At 39.9% G+C, this 16,824-nt stretch overlaps 1 protein-coding gene across 1 annotated transcript in view; it reads right to left on the bottom strand.

Annotated features, from left to right (window-relative positions):
• Nucleotides 1-16,824, bottom strand: part of snd1 (staphylococcal nuclease and tudor domain containing 1) — a 178,541-nt gene that overhangs the window by 68,497 nt on the left and 93,220 nt on the right. The gene's annotated exons all lie outside the window — the stretch shown is intronic.

Raw genomic sequence — 16,824 nt, 5'->3', positions numbered from 1 at the left:
AAAAGAGGCTCAGTTAATGTTCTGTATCAAGATTAAGTTTGAGATTCGTTTACAGCAATAGGAGGGAGGGGGTCCCCCTGAGGAGACATCACTGTTCTTAAATAGAAACATCAATGAAGACCTGTGAGCTTTCTATTCAGTACCACACACACACACACACACACACACACACACACACACGCATGCACACATATGCAGATCCTGTTTCATTCCACTGTTGTGGACTTTCCAATGAATCTGGTCTTGGTCAGTACTTTTATAACCAGAGAAAGCCCCGCCCGCCCCAGCAGCGACTGCTCGCCTAAGTACACTTTCAGAATAACTTGAGTGTTTGACATTTTCAATTAAGCATGACTGTCAGCTTTCAATAACGTGTCTATTTAGAAATCACTGGGCCTGTGATTGGCCTGCACAAACAGTGGAGGCTATTAGAGGCTTTAAATTAGTGTTGCATATGCACTTCAACCTTAATTAAGAGCCCACATTTCTTCATCCTTTTTTTTTTTTTTTTAAACAACGCAAATCATTTTCAATTAGTGACAGCTAAGTTGCCATTCCCTTAAGTAAACAAATGAGGGCACCCAAATTAGCTAACCCTGCTGACAAAGTAGGAAAGATTTCACAACATTGCCCGTGATGGACTATAACCAAATTCTGCCTATTCAGGCTAATTATCTATTCATTACTTTTTTGTTTCATAAATGATGGACGACCAGGAGGCGAAAGAAAAAGGACAAAAAAAAAAAATCAATAGCATTTTTCTTTACTCTAAAGCCTAAAGTCAGCGAGAAAGTGAGAGGGCAGGTGTGCTGAGGAGATAGGACGTAGTCAAGCGATTAAGTCTTGGACTGCTTAGCCCTGCAGTCACAAGGGAAATCTGAGGGGAATTAAGTTTGTAAACTGCTCTGCCTTGTTCTCAGCTGAAGTTAAAAAAAAAAGAAGCTTTTATTACTGAATGTATAATCTGTTCTTTTATTAAGCATAAAATTCACAAGCTATTCATATAACAGTAGGACACATATTTTCACTTTCTGCATCCAGTTATATTTGGATAAAGCGTTTTCATCAAGGGTTTGTTCAAAAGCGATATAATGTAATGTAACACCACTTGGTACAGTGGCATATCAATGAGGCTCTTGTTTTCAAACGTGGCAAACTATGCAGAACAATTTCATATTTACAGAAAACAACCTGTTTCCTACCAACTAATAAAAACATAGCACTCCTTGTTTTTAACATGTAAAACGAGAAGCTAAAACATTGGCCTGCCCTCCCAGGACAGCAATGGAGTCTAAATTCACTCGTACCTCATCCGCCTCTGTAAAATCTTCATTACTGTCTTTCTGTCTTCCTCGCTGCCATCTCAGATACTAACCCCATTTTATCTTTTTTTTTCCCTCCTCTAAGTGGAGAAGCAGTTACATAACTAGGCTATAAGAGCAGCACCGGTCCTCTGAGTATCCAAATGTCAAATGGGGAAGTGGGCGAGTGCTGGAAGAAAAGAGCCAACTTAACTGTTACCAGCTTCCATTAACGCAGCAAATGCAAAAACAAAAATAAAACAATGCTGACAACTAAAAGCAACACTCATAGCTGGGAAAAAATCCAATTTGAAGGAAAAATAGAAACTCGACTAGAAGTTGTCTAGAAGTTATGATCGGAGCACGCAAAGCTCCAAAGCAGAAAGTGTTTATGCTCGCTGTGGGGGAAAAAAACAAAAAGCACAAACCAGAAGACACGAGGGCAACTCTAGTGTGCTCAACAGAATGAATGAAAGCCTTTTGGCTACCCATTTTTCTTTAACTCTGACCGGTCCTTTACTTGGTAGGAGATTCTAGCAAACATTCAGTTATGAAAAAAATATCTCGATCTGAGCTATAAAGACAGGCACACTAAGAGATAGAATAATATTTCCACGGGGGGGGGGGGGGGGGGGGGGGGGGGGGATTATACACTGGAATGTTCTATTGCCTCAGAGAATCACAATCCACAATTATTCTCTAATTATCATATTTTGGAGGAAAATATAATTCTCCAGGCTGTATAGAATCTATTAAATGTGATGAATATCACCGACATGAGGAGAAAATACACAGTCGAGTAAGTCGGATCAACCATCTGTAACGAGAACTGATGTTAAAAAGAAAAAAAAAAAGCAAAAGGAAAACAAAGCGATCCTAAGAAAACACTTTTTCAGTCACAACAACAAATTCGTCTGTGTGCTTTCCTGGACCACTTACATGGGAAACTTCATTTACCACATACTGCCAACCTTATGCAAAGAAAATGAGCCTGCCTGAGCTGATGACGACAAGATGACTCTTGTCTTTGCCTACAGGGATGCTGTAACAGCACACAGCATTAATAACCACCAAACAGACCTACTGAGAAATGTCAGTAATATTACAGGATACATGAGCTGAATGGAAAGCATCAGCAAAGACAGCAGGCTACAATCACACACGCCAGCCTGTCATAATCAAAAGGACTATACCCGGACAGTTCAACTTTAATTAGTCAATCAATAGAAAATGATTATTAAGAATGTTATTCCCTGACTGAAGTCAAAATAAACAACAAATGTGCAATTCGCAGTGACCACAAAAACCTGAAAGCATATGTAAAACTGAACTGACATTTCACCAGGCAGGGCGGCAGAGATAAAAGAGGCTTAAAATCAATGGCAGGATTGAAGCCTAATACTACCGTTAGCGCAATATGTGGCACACAGCACTACAGAGCAGAAAAATGGAACAACAACAGCTCCTTTATCCATTGAGCAGTCACTGCCAATTATGAGAATCTATCGCCACCTTGTCTACGCATTCTGCTTTAGATTGTTATTTTTTATAATAATAATACCTGAAATGCCTTACTTACCATTAATGAGGCTCAAATACCTTAGACTGTTTTGAAATCTATCAACTTGTCACAGGACTTTTTGATGTTTTTGTCAATTTACAGAAGAATTTATTATTTACATGAAGTCGATACATTTTATAGAAATGATCACGTAATGATTCCTGCAACCAACACATTTCATTATCTGTATTTTGTGCGGAGGAACAGTGCCACCCACGAGCTTTGGAGCTTGATCTAAAGCATCAAGAGTTTCACAAAGACACAGACAGAATTCAAAGTTCTTCTTTCCTTCAAAGTAAATAGCTTTGGTCACAATGTGCAGAGGACAGGGGAGGCGGAGTGGAAACTGCTTTGAGTAGAGCCCAGATGGTTCCCAGCGGAGGCCTCATCTGAGCCAAGATGGCTCCCGTCGGAACACAAATGGGCTCTGGTAATCTCATAAACGCTGGGATTGTGTCGACACAGTGGACAGAAAAGAGAAAAAGCAAACTACGCATACGCACAAAGCTAAGCGTGTGTGTGTGTGTGCGCGTGCGCAAGTAAATACACATGTGCACTCGTTGACCAGTACAAAGCCATTTGGTACAACTGAAGTGAAACCATGGCCCAAGGGCATGTTTTAAAACTGCAGAAGATTGAATTCACTTAGCTGTTTGAAAGTGAGGAGGAAAAAACAACAAAACTAAACCGCAGTTGGTGACACATCATGTCAGGGCCAAACCCACACTAAAAAGAAAATGAAGGAATACAGTGGGCTGGCAGTTTAAAACCTGGCATGCAAAGGGATCCAAACAAAAGATGTTTAAAACACCTGGAGGGAAAAACGCCAGTGGCTAAATAAGCACGAGGTACAGAGAACAGGGTGTGCCCATTTCTCTGAGAGCCATTTAGACCCCATGAGGTCGAACGTGGCGGGTAAAAAGCTTGTTTTAGCAATGCATTATGTGCTATGCATCCAAAACAGCTTCCTGTAGGCATTTATGCAAAGCACACAAGAGAATAATCTACTAATCAGAGCTTTCAATCATCACTGACAGCAGCTCCGTCACAACTTACATCTCAGTTTTAGTGCATGATCCAATTACTGAGATCACAGTTATCACCGTAGAGATTTACATTTATGAGTGAAATTACCAGTTTTGGTCATAAAAGTTTAAAGCCCGAGGCTTTGTCACTAACAAATATAGTGTATGTTCAGAGTGTACTCTAGGCCACCGCTGCCGTGTGTGAGCGGCTGCCAGAGAGGAAAACGACTCAAAAAGTCTGTTTATCAAAGAGGGCTCTGTAATGCACAGAACACCGGAAAACCAAACTGGCAGACATTTAGGAATGTCTTTCTTTATTTTCATTAAGCCACTAGAAGGTGGTTGCTTTTATAGTGGTAGTACTCTACCACTTAGCTGCAGACTCTCAAGTCTCTGAGTGTCTATCTATAAAATATATTAAAACAACCAAACAAAAAAAAAACAATCAATAGTTCTTAAGTAGCAATGCTACTGTAACGTTGATTAATAGCATCACTTTTTGTCCACATATCTTTTAATGTCCCTCGTGACCTTGACTCAGAAAAAAATGAGGCAAGCAAATGGATAGAATCTGTTAGAAACAAAAAGGAACACTTAAGTCACTCCCACATACCCTTTGCTCATCCAGCAGAATAAGCCATCTATCAAACTGAGCCTTGGTGAAGATTGAAGAAGTGATGCGGAAGTGTGTAATGCGCACGTATGTGTGCTCTCCTTTGTGTGCAGGGGCAAAAACATCAAACCTTCTTAGAGCAATGAGTGGTCCTAAGCCCTACATTGAGGTGCAAAGTGGGCAGGGGGGGAAAGGAGTAATCAGATAATCCCTATACCTTATTTCATATTCCAAACCTTCCCTATTCACTTAAAAGAAATCACAGCCTTCAGACACTTAATTCAGAGTCATGAATGTCACATGAAAAGGACAAACTGTCCTTTTCATGGGCACATGAGGATTTAAGGAGAAAAAGCCAAGCTTTGAATTGGTCAGCTTCAGTGCTCCGAGCCCACTCTTGCGTGAAGACTCCATTTGTGGGTAGAGCACCCCAATCCAACAAAAGTCCATCATCTCTCAATAATTCCCCACGCATTCCCGCTTATATTGATCATTTTTCTAAGAGGGCACAAGGAGCTTATATGGCACATGTGGAAGCCCAAGCCAGACATACACACAGAAATTTGTTCAGATTTACACCTCAATTAAAGTTTCATAAAGGTATACAGTTTGAGCAGGTCATTTATCAAAACCGCTAACTGAACCCAGCTGTCGACAAATAATGAAAAACTGCTACTAAGTTAAATTATACATAATATGTTTTATAGTTGTGATTACTTACTAAAGCAACAGCATGTAAAAGGGAACTTTAACATGTGCGAGCGCAAGTAAGTATGAGACACCTGGGATTAGTATTTTAGTGTGGATAAGCTGTAAACGTGCTAGGATGTGCTAGCATCATGTCTCTAGTGTTGTGGCCACCGTCAACCTGTAGAAAATTATTCCTTAGTCCATTACTGTTAGTACACGGCAGGTCCATAAACTGCTGTTAATGGGAAACAGTAACACAGCATGCCTGGGAAACGGGGGAATTTGCAAAACCCTCAAATTAAATTCTTTTTTTTTTTTTTTTTTGGCAGGCAATCCTACTACAGTTCTTTACAGATAAATGAGGCAATTTTAAGAAAAGACACCTCTTTTTAGTGTTTAAAACCTAACCACTGGTGAAAACAAAGGTTCCCTGAGTTTAAAACAGGTTATGTATGTTAGCTGGTTACTGTGGTGGAATCAGGAGAGGAAAAAGCTAACTGGTTCCAGGAGAAATCTATAAATATAGATCACCTTTAAAAAACGACAGCCAGAGAGAGAGAAAGAGAGAGAGGGAGAGCAAGAAAGACAGACAAGAATAAATGAATGAATTAAACAAACTGCTATTGATTGCTTAATGGCACAGATCAGGCAGAGATCTAAATACTTTGTTAAAGGGGGGCCTATAATTAAAAAAAATAAAAAATCTTCACATGGAAAGAACATCAGCCAATTTCAAACACAGGTGAGTGATCAAAGTGATGATTTATGTAGTCCACACTTCATAAAAAAACTGTAATGAGAGGAAGAGCGGGTAAAATAGGTCACCAACCATCAAATGTCGGAAACATATTGATGTTACTTCTGTTCTTTTATTAATATCTGCAAATATTAATAGGCTACATTTTTTCTAAACTTACTCTGTTTATTATTTTTTTAACATATCCACGGCTGTAATACAGACAATGGTAGCCTGAAAACAACAAACATTTTCTGATGTGGGATGCCTATGGCTGTGGGTTATTGACTGTACAGCTCTGGCACCAACAAATTCCAAACTAGGTTAGTTCAATAATTGTCAGATCACAGGGTCAGGATAAATGGGTAAGAGGAGCATGACAGAAAAATGATTCTGTATTATTAATTGTTTAAATATGTATACATATCTGCAGTATAAAGGGATCAAAAAAGGAAGGGCTTGTTTGTACAGCTATAAATGACTTGTTTCTGGGCAAGAACTTCAAATAGGTGGAAATGTTAAAAGAAAGAAACAGTCAATTTGCTGTATGGTGTAAGGTGAGGATTGGCTTCACCCTGGCAGGATATTGCTGTCCAGAGTGCTCACTGCAGAGCTCGAGTGAGTCTCAATCTGGCTGTCTAAACAATTTGGTGCCAGAAGGACTTTGGGGACTCACTCACTCTACTTCCTTACATGCCCAGCATCTACAGTTATAGACATGGCTGCTTTGAGGAAAACAAATCTTTTACTGGCACTACAGGAAATCAACTAGCGTACGCTCCGGTCTTTCAGATTTGAGTGCTTCACCCTGGCCTGACATCCTGTTCCTGAAGCAAACAGTCAATTTCTTTCAAATCTAAGGAGAAGCGGGTGAACTTGTGATGCCAGATTCTGAAGCATAAAAGGACACGATTACGACTCCCCGGTGAAAGAAAAGACTAAGAAAAAAAGTCCAGGCATCAGCAGACTTCAGAGGACCTTTGCAGCCTTTTGGCTGACTTGGACAGAGATTTTATCATTCGGCCGAACTGGGACTGTGAAGACAGGGTTCACAGAGAGGCAAGTATGAGGAAAAATGCATATTTTTGCATGGCTCTCTTCCTCATCTACTGCATATATCTGAATTAAACCGTGAAGTCATTACCGTAGAAGAATGCTGTCATTTTAACAGACAAGTGAGGTACATGTCTGAAAAGGGCTTTATCCTGCTTTACAATGTCAATGTACAAACTCAGCATCCTGTAGAAATAAAGGTTAACATTTGTTCTTTGGGAGTTGTGACCTATTTCAGCAACGGCTGGTGTTGCTTGCATCGAGCTATAACATACCAGCTGGACAGGAATGTGTTTGTGTGCGTCTTTGTGAGTGTGTTGACTCTCCCAAGGGTGATCAATGTGACTCAGGGGGTCCCATGCATCACTGTCAGTGGCAGGCTGCTGTCTATCGGTGAGGAGGTTGGGGAAAAGTCAAACAGTTTTTCAAATGGCCAGAGCCATTAACAGTCAAGCAAGCAAGCATGATCCCCATCATTAAACCTGCCTGATGCCAATTAAAGAGTTTTCCTTTCATCAATAGATAACTGACATGTCCCATGCATCACTACTCTAATGATAGACGTGAATGAAGGAAAGCTCGTGGAAAGAGTTGAATAGGAGAAACTGAAACATGGGAATAGTAAGCTGCGTGATACTAATACTATTCAAGTAAAAAAAGATGGGAGAAACGATAACATAGAAGTCTTACATGTTATTTTTTTATGAGTCTGTTATTAGGCCCTGGCATCACTTGCCTTTCAAGCACAGATCAACTCTCTTCACATCATGTGGCATTTGTTGAAAATGGAGAAAAACAAGAACACAGTTTTAACCTATTTCATAAGTAGCCATTTAATAAGGTGGTTCCGGATTGTAACTATAAAGCCTCATGGAAATATAGTAGATACAGCCAACTGAGAGGAGACGGAGGATCAGACCCAGGGTATGTTGAAGAGATTATATCTCTCAGCTTGCCTCACTTTCCCCTGAAGAGCTGGAGCTTGTGGCATCTCAACTTAGACTCCTGCCCCCTACCACCTAGATACGAATAAGCGGTAGGAAATGATTTGATTAGCCACAATATAAAAACCACTGACAGATGACATGTTAAACATTGAAAATGTAATCCATTTAAACCTTGATCCGACTTTAATGTGGATCTAACTTTAACATGTTCCACTCTTCTCCAAACACAGGAAGTGTCAGCCTCCCCCAGATGGACAACGTGCCCCGTCATACACCAAAAACTGCTCAGAAACATCTACCCTCTACAATCCCCAGATCCCAATCCAACTGAGCATACATAGGATATGCTAGAACAAGCCTGACCCACAGTGGACGTCACCAGAGCAAACTGTTAATGTCTTGGCACCCAACAATACAGGATGCTCCCAGAGGTTCAATGTCAATGCCCCAAAGGGTCAGAGCAATTCTGCCTTTGCATGAATTTCACAAACAATGCATACAGACCGCATTAATGCCTTTGTTATGTCTACTATACCCCAGTTTAAATGCTGATGATTCTGTCTGTCGTGCATCTCGAAAGGAAAAAAAAAAAGTGGGGAGAAAAGGATTAAAGCCAGAGTTCTGTTCACAGTCTAAGTGACTGGCTGCACTGAGAAAGTTAAATATAAGAAGAACAGCTTTTCTTTTTAGAGAACGGCTTTGAAAAACTAAGAGTTCATAGAAAATGTGTCAGAGTAAAGACTGAGAGAAAGAAATCAAAGGTCAACAAGGAATCTATCAGGGCAGAATCTGCTGCTGTCCTCCAAAACAATCTACTATAGACTATCATACTGTGTATTGCTGACTACACATAGCATTTTAACTGAAGTATTATCAAAAACAAATCCATCTTTTTGCCAGCGACTTCACATGAGAAACCAAAGAATGACTTGAATCATTCTATCATGGTGGCAGCTACTTTGCCATAAAGAGCCCTTCAACAAGTAAGAGTAAGAGTAATGATGACCCAAGAAGGTGCAGCATCAGTGTATGTTGCTAAATCTGGTCTGAAAGCTCAGTAAACATTAGTCAGGATGGTTGATCCCTTGAGTAACAAACAAATCTTTCAAAATTCACAATCTGAAACAGTTACAAATTAATATTGCATTACTTATAACAACAAAAAAAACAATTTTGCTATGAAATTCATTACATTTTTGAATGGGAGAGGTGCTTTTTTGAATTGTGTATAATGGGAAAAAAGGGTTGACAAAATATATATGATAAAAGCGACAGCTTCAAAGAGGGCTTGAAGATAAAAAAGGTAACACTGCAAGGGTCAGGAAAACTAATCATGCTAAACCTGTAGCTAAATTAGTTTATAGATTATTTGTTATCCACATGAAAGAACAGCACAGTCCTCGCATAGCACAAGACATAGCTGAGAAAGAGCAAAGCTCCACACTGGCCCTAACAGCCTGGTTATTAAAATCAATAACAGCAATAACTACAATCCATCTCATTTTTAAGGAAGGGGGGACATGGCATTCGGGTCGATGAATATTGAGCTACATTTGTAATATTGCTAATATCATATAATTCCCCTTAACTGGGTGTCGTGAGGGTACAGGTGGGGAAACAAATTGAACTGAGCTCTAAGTTATTGAATGGTTGTTAAAAGCACACACACATCTGTGAAAATCATTAGTTTACAACAATTTTCTTTTCTGTCAATATAACACCATGATGTAGCTACCATAGCTGTGAATAGATACAAAGGGGGTTTACAAAAAAAAGAGCCTCTCTGCCAACACTGGATATTGTCCTTTTGTTTTTAAGCATTTTTCACTTAGTTCCCAGAGCTACACTGTGCTGTGTGTTGAGATGCTCAGCTTGTCAAGACCCAAGGGTACAGGAAACCCACAGCAGTTCAAATCTTCAAGTCGCTGCCTAAAGCAGTGAAAAGCTTGGCGGGAGCAGTCAAGCCGCATTGAACACATTCAGGGGTGGTCGAAATGATTGGAGACCACATTAAGCCACATTACCTCGGGAAATGACAGCGTGGTTTTTCCTTGCAGATCCATTCACACGTACACCTTTGACTGCATAACCAATGAAGTAAAGCCACTATTCTGCAATCAATGAGCAATGAACAGTATAGCAACAAAGAAAGATAGGAGGTTCAAAAAACCTATAACAATAACAAGGACAATAAAAGGTAAACGCTAAAGTGGTAGCTCATATTGTTCAGCTGACCAGTGCAGCTCATTGTATAATAGAAACTGCAGGTAACGGCTCTAATCATGAAAATGATTCAATGCAACTGTAATTTAACCACATGGAGGTTTTTCTTTTTTTTTCTTTTTTCAGCTTTCAAACACACACAATTGCAAAGCTGCTCGCTTTACAGTGAAAAAAAATACTCTTTCCTCCACTACATTACAAAACTATGTCCCCCCCCCCTCAGTGTGGTTAACAGTGGATACATTCTCATGGGGGAAGAACCCCCCTACCCCCCACCATAAAAGAAAAAGCCTCAGCACTGGCTCGATTTATAAGCGTGATGTACTCTATGGGGTAGATGACTCATTAACAACACTCAATCAATCCCATTTACTATTTCCACCCTATGCGGCTTATCACTATGGGCGATGACACACATGTAAAAGTAAAAGACAATGACTTATGAAACATCTCTACAGTGATACTCTGCAGTAATATCCATCACACGAGCAGCTGTTTCTTCACTCCACTTGCAGCAGCTTTATGAATCAATTTAAGATTTCATAATGGAATTTTAAATATTTATGATTCTGTGGCTGCAGTGACCCAACTGCAACCGAGTGCAATGATAGTGATCTGTCAGGAAAACAGTGGTGTTACTGGACATCGTAAAACACTGCCAGTTGTAGACAATGACAGCCTTAAAGAACAGATGAACAGAGGCTAGATGGAAGACAGAAAAAGAGTGCAGACTGACAGCAATAGCAACATCCCCACGAGACCAGGCAACACTTAGACACGGTGATCAACAGAAAGAAATTGTGAGGCGGTTTGGTTCATTATTTATGACTGGCCCAAAGTACCTACTTGAATTTCCTCTCACTTCAAGACAGATATAATTTCCAAGTAATAACTGAAAAAGTGTTCAGCGTACCGACGAAAAATCTTTAATACAAAGTTATATTGCGAGTGAAGAAGGGAGCGGGGGAAAAACCCAACAACAACAACAAAAAAAACTTCCAAGGCACTGAGACAAACACTTCTACACCTACCGGCATAGTGGCGACGTTATTATGGCTCAGGGGGGAAGAGATGGCAAGTGACAGAGAGATGGGGCACGGGGCAATCACGGCCAGGCCATCATCATTTGTCTCTACCTCTTTTTCTATCCTCTTTCACTAGTTGACAAGGCAAATGGCATGGCCAGCCTGTGTCACTCAAAAAGCCATTTCTGTCCTCCCAGACCATGCTTGTGCTGACAGAGTATAAGAACGAGAGTGAGAAAAAGGGGAGGAAAAGCGCCGACAGAGGATTTTTCAACATGGCTTTTTGTCAATTTCTGTGTGCTTGTCAAATCGAGAGGCAGTGCCTAGTTGCGGGGCTGGTTGGAGAGTTGTTAGGCAGAGGTTGAAGTTTGAGTGCGAGAAGAGTGGTAGCGATGAGCTGCTGAAGAGGTACTCCTGTTTGCTATAAACTAGTGCTGCATTAAAGAGTCGACATTACAGGTTGGAGGCCACCAGGAGTTGGGCAGAAGGAAGACGTTCCTGCTCTGAACACGTTTATTCGAGATTCACATGTCATTTCTAAAGGGCTGCCATAAAAGCACAGTCAGGTTTAAGTGGAAAATTATACACAAGACTGCAGTGTGGCAACTATTAGAGATCACATTAAAGCCAGTTAAAATGAATCTTTCGTGGCAACAGGTAGCCAGAGATCACGTATATAAAATCGGAAATGATATGACCCCATTCAGCCGCATAAAAGAGAGCACCTCTTGAGACAAATCATTGCATAATCATCCGTAAGTTTTGGCAATCCAATTCAAGCTCGCCGCATATTCAATCACATAAATGGCAAGTGACGATCAAACAAATTAGATGGGGAATTGAGGTGGGTGTTGGTGTGTGATTGTGTGTGAGCGCAAGATGGAGGGGGTAGGACAGATTGAATCAAGTCATGCTTACTTATGAGCCATGCAGTTAGTCTGTTGCTGGCCTGCAAACGATGATTCATTGGCAAATATAATTTGTTCTCAATTTTCCATCTTCAGCTGCGCGGTTTGACCAGTCTGACTAGTACCCTGCACACAGGAGTTTATCTAATCAGCGTGTGTCAAATAAATGAGATAAGAGCCACCCTTGCACCTGGACTTCATTAGCAGATCCACCTTTAGGTACACGGTAGTCAAAGACAGATCAGCTAAATGGAAGGTTAGGTTGTCTCATGCTAGTAAGTTTACTCATACCGAGTAAGCACATATAGTAAATATTTGGGCCATACTTGGAAAAGCACAAATTCTTGGACAACAGTGGTTTTTATAAAAAAAAAAAAAAAAAAAAAAAAAAAAAAAAAAAAAAAGCCAATTTGAGTTTGAACCCGTTACAACTACTTACCGCCTGCAGGAGCCTGTTCAGGAGCGAACACACTGCATAGGGAACTATGCAACTATAGCCACAGAAAGGCAATTCAGCTTCTCCCGGTGATTCTTAATATTTAAGGTAAGTTTCAGGCTAACATCATTTTATTGCTGTGACTTTTGTCCAATCATCACTTTCCTCATTTTTTTTTTTAACTGCTATTTGGGGAAAAGGAGGGACATAAAGTGTCTAAAATAATGCAGGGCCTCTAAACACCTCAATTATGAGGAGGCAATGGAGAAAAGAAGGCTAACATGCTTTGGACTGAGACTGACTGAGAGAAAGAACTGCCAGCAGTAAAGCAGAGATGAAGCCGACCGTCCACACATGACAAGAGAGTTTAGGTCAAAGTTTTCAGTTTCCTCCCCACTCACCATTCCTTCTCCTATCACTGCCTAACAAGACTGCAATAGTGACACTGCTAAAAGAAGCAGCATAGAAGGTTAAATCATTCAGAAAAATATATTTTAAAAAAAGAAATAGTTCGTTTTACTTCGATACTTGCTTATTGCACAGTAGCTGGTTTTAGAGCAAGGCGATATAGCCAGAAATATTTATCATGATATATATTTGAAAATTTTCGATGACGATATAACTGACAATATAATTGATGCGAGACAAAATACAACTCCACAACTTTTACTAGCGCAAAAAACCATCCATTTATTTTCACGTAAATAAGCAGCTGGTTTTTTTTAATGCGCACTAAAGCTATATAAAAATTTAACAGTGCAAATGCAAATTCCTTGCTGCAAGTTTAACTAAAGGGCATTTCCAGTAGAAATGGGCTGACATATCCTAAACATACCCATGTATAATATCCACTAAAGTTAAAAAGAGGTGCTTTGCAACATTAGCTGCTCTATTCCCATGTTGTTGCAGTATATTAATGACTAACTTCGTATTGTGGATGGATTATCTCAGTTGTTCTCCTGACTGAAGTTTGGTCCGTTTACAGCATCCTGCCATGCGATTGCATTTGTCTCTAACCATCAGGAACCCTCACGTTAACTTTTATCGAGTGGAAAAATGTTAGCGTTCATCCTGCTGCTTCACTATTCATGTTATGCTAACATAGCTGTGTCGCTAGCGATCACGTAGAACATCATTATATACCAGCTAGCCCTACTTCAGTAACCCTACAAACGTCACTGCTGTTTAGTTTTCTGTCTTTATTTATGTTGGAAGTGATAGCAGAGCTGTACGTTTTAATTTGTACAGAAATCTCTCAGTCAGAACATGGTATATCATGCTTAGGTAACTAGCAAAACTAGCGAGCTTAGTTCCGCTAACTTCGGCTAAACTCTGTTAAATGCAATAAATTCTGTTTTCATGGATGCCTGGATGTTAAACTTAATTGTTACACCTGGTAAAGCAGCAATGCTGATCATTTTATTAAAGGTGAAAGAATTTAGACAGTTTTTAACTCTTTAACTCTATGCTGTACTGTCATTTCACCCTGGAAGAACAACAGTTCAAAGAAGTGATTAAAAGCTGAAAATTACCATCACATCCATGTCCATGATGAGTAATAATAATAATAATAATAATAATAATAATAATAATAATGGATTGCATTTATATAGCGCTTTTCAGGACAATACAATACCACTATTCATTCACTCTCACATTCATACACTGGTGGAGGCAAGCTACAGTTGTAGCCACAGCTACCCTGGGGCAGACTGACAGAGGCGAAGCTGCCATATCGCGCCATTGGCCCCTCTGGCCAACACCAGTAGGCGGTAGGTGAAGTGTCTTGCCCAAGGACACAACGACCGAGACTGTCCAAGCTGGGGCTCGAACCGGCAACCTTCCGATTACAAGACGAACACCCAACTCTTGAGTCACGATCGCCCCGTGTATGTAAACTTCTGACTGCAACTGTATGTTAAAAAAAACATCCATTATTTATAGTAAAATCTATTAAACTCTGCAGAAAACAATACGAACAGCACACAATTATGCACTTTGAAACACTTGGCTTACAAGGTACCATTTTCAGCAGAAGTGCTTTTAACACCACCAGGTGTGTGATATTACAATTATGCTTCCAAAGAGGATGGATAACACTTGATTCAAAACAGACAGTAGTGCACACACTCTTCAAATTCAATTTCAACAATGCGGCCACAGGCAAAAGCAGACACCAAACTACCATTCTACAGTGTCAGAGTCACAAGCAGTGTTGGGATGGTTACTTTTAAAATGTATTTCACTACAGATTACAAAATACATGCCTCAAAATGTATTTTGTAACATATTCCGTTACATTACTCAATGAGAGTAAGGTATTCTGAATACTTCGGATTACTTAATATATATTCATGCTTTTTACAACTACATGAATGTACTCTTGCTGTGTAATTTATTACTATTACTGAAGGTTACTTGCCATACCAATACCAACTAGATTTTTAAATCTTAATATAATATGAGTAACAGTAAGGTGGACATTAGGTAATGCTGCACTTTTCCCGCGCATATATAAAACAGGTCCGCAGCTCCGAACTGTAGTAAAGGGACCTCTGGCTAATATGTCAGGTTCCGTGTTGGGATCGTAGCCAAAAGCTAGCTTTACTTTGTTGTCTGGGTCAACTTTGCTAGCGAGAGAGAGAGGCGTTGAAAGGCTGCTCCAACCGAACTTATTGTTTCGGAGAAAAACACGAACATAGTGTACAGAGTCTTAATAGCTTACTTGCAACTGGACACATCAGGCACTCTTTTTGGCTGCAGTGGTTATTATTATATTTACATGCTTGCTCTTGACATGGGCTGCGAGATTGAGACCCAGGCATTAGAGCCTCTTAATGCGCGTTTTGTTTGGGTTTCCACTGGCGTGGAATTACCAAAAATAGAGAGGGCATAGCCTAACATATGAAACAGGAAAAGACCGCCGTGTAATCCATTTATTTCAACAAAGTAACTGTATTCTGAATACTACCTTTTTAAACGGTAACTGTAATGGAATACAGTTAGTCATATTTTGTATTTTAAATGCGTAACGCCGGTCCGTGTATTCGGTTACTCCCCAACACTGATCACAAGCTATTTAGGCATCTCAGTGGCTTTATTCATTTTATTTCCTCAGTAATTTATTCCTGAGTAAAGCTAAGCAACAAACTAATGGATGGCAGAAAAGTGTCAGGAAACTAGAGCAGTTCGAGTGTCAGCAAAGCCATGTGTGGAAAAAAAACATCTGCAGGCCCCTCATTTAAAACTTACATACATACATCTGAGTTAACATTTTATAGCCAGTTAGATGTAAGAGAGGTCAGTGGCATGTGCACGTGTTCCTTTATGGACTGTGATAATGACATTACGCATCTCAAAAGCAGAAACTTACTGGGAACCCCTGTAGCATTTCTAATCACTACAATTTGTTTTTGCCCTTATCACTATATGAAATTCAGATCTTTCATATTATACAGTAAATTAAAATAATAGAAAATGGCCTGCTTGGGATAAGGTAAATAATTTCAATTCAAAATGATAACTTTCAGCAAGATGTCAAACAAAGAGAGACGATAAAATTAAAGTTAAATCAATGTCTGCCTTGGGAAATTACCACTGTTCATCCATGTGTCAAACCAGTCTATGTTAGTGTGAGTGTGCGCATGAACGTGTGTGTGTGTGTGTGTGTGTGGTGGTGGTGGGGGGAGAGAGAGAGAGAGAGAGAGAGAGAGAGAATAACAGGGCCACACACCAATAAACACAACCAGGGTGTAAGTGACCTAGACTGATGCTATCATTCAAAGGCCTGACAGAGCAGACAGAATGCAACCTGGTAAGGGGACTAGTAGGCAGTGGCCCGTGTACAACATGGATCTATAATATATCTGGATGTTTAAAAAGAGCAAAAACAACCCCCCCCCCCCAAGAACAACAAGAGACAAAAGCATGAAATAATGGTATGCACGCTAGTATGACATAGTAAGCATGACAGCTTTACATGTGCAATGGTAACATCCAAAGGCAATTCTCAGCATGCTTAAAAAGTCTAAATCCCCATGGTTAAAGAAAAGCCTCACACTTCAGTAAGCCTATTCCCCTGCTATCATGCAAAATTTAAACATCTCATTGCATCACTGTATGTGATTGTGTTTAAGAAAGAATCCACCACACGAATAACCTTTAGCTTACAACACATTCTGTCACACAAGGATAAAATAAAATAAAATAACCCTCAAACAAGCAGTATTTATATGCAGGCACTTAAAATTTGGACATACCAGAAACTGAAAATTGGCCTGCAAAACACGCATATGCACTTCAGCAC

Source organism: Neolamprologus brichardi, chromosome 17 (assembly GCF_056152115.1).
Source record: "Neolamprologus brichardi isolate AB-2024 chromosome 17, ASM5615211v1, whole genome shotgun sequence".
Classification (NCBI taxonomy): domain Eukaryota; kingdom Metazoa; phylum Chordata; class Actinopteri; order Cichliformes; family Cichlidae; genus Neolamprologus; species Neolamprologus brichardi.
The sequence above is the reverse complement of the archived record's forward strand: the minus strand, read 5'-3'. Positions and strand labels throughout refer to the sequence as shown.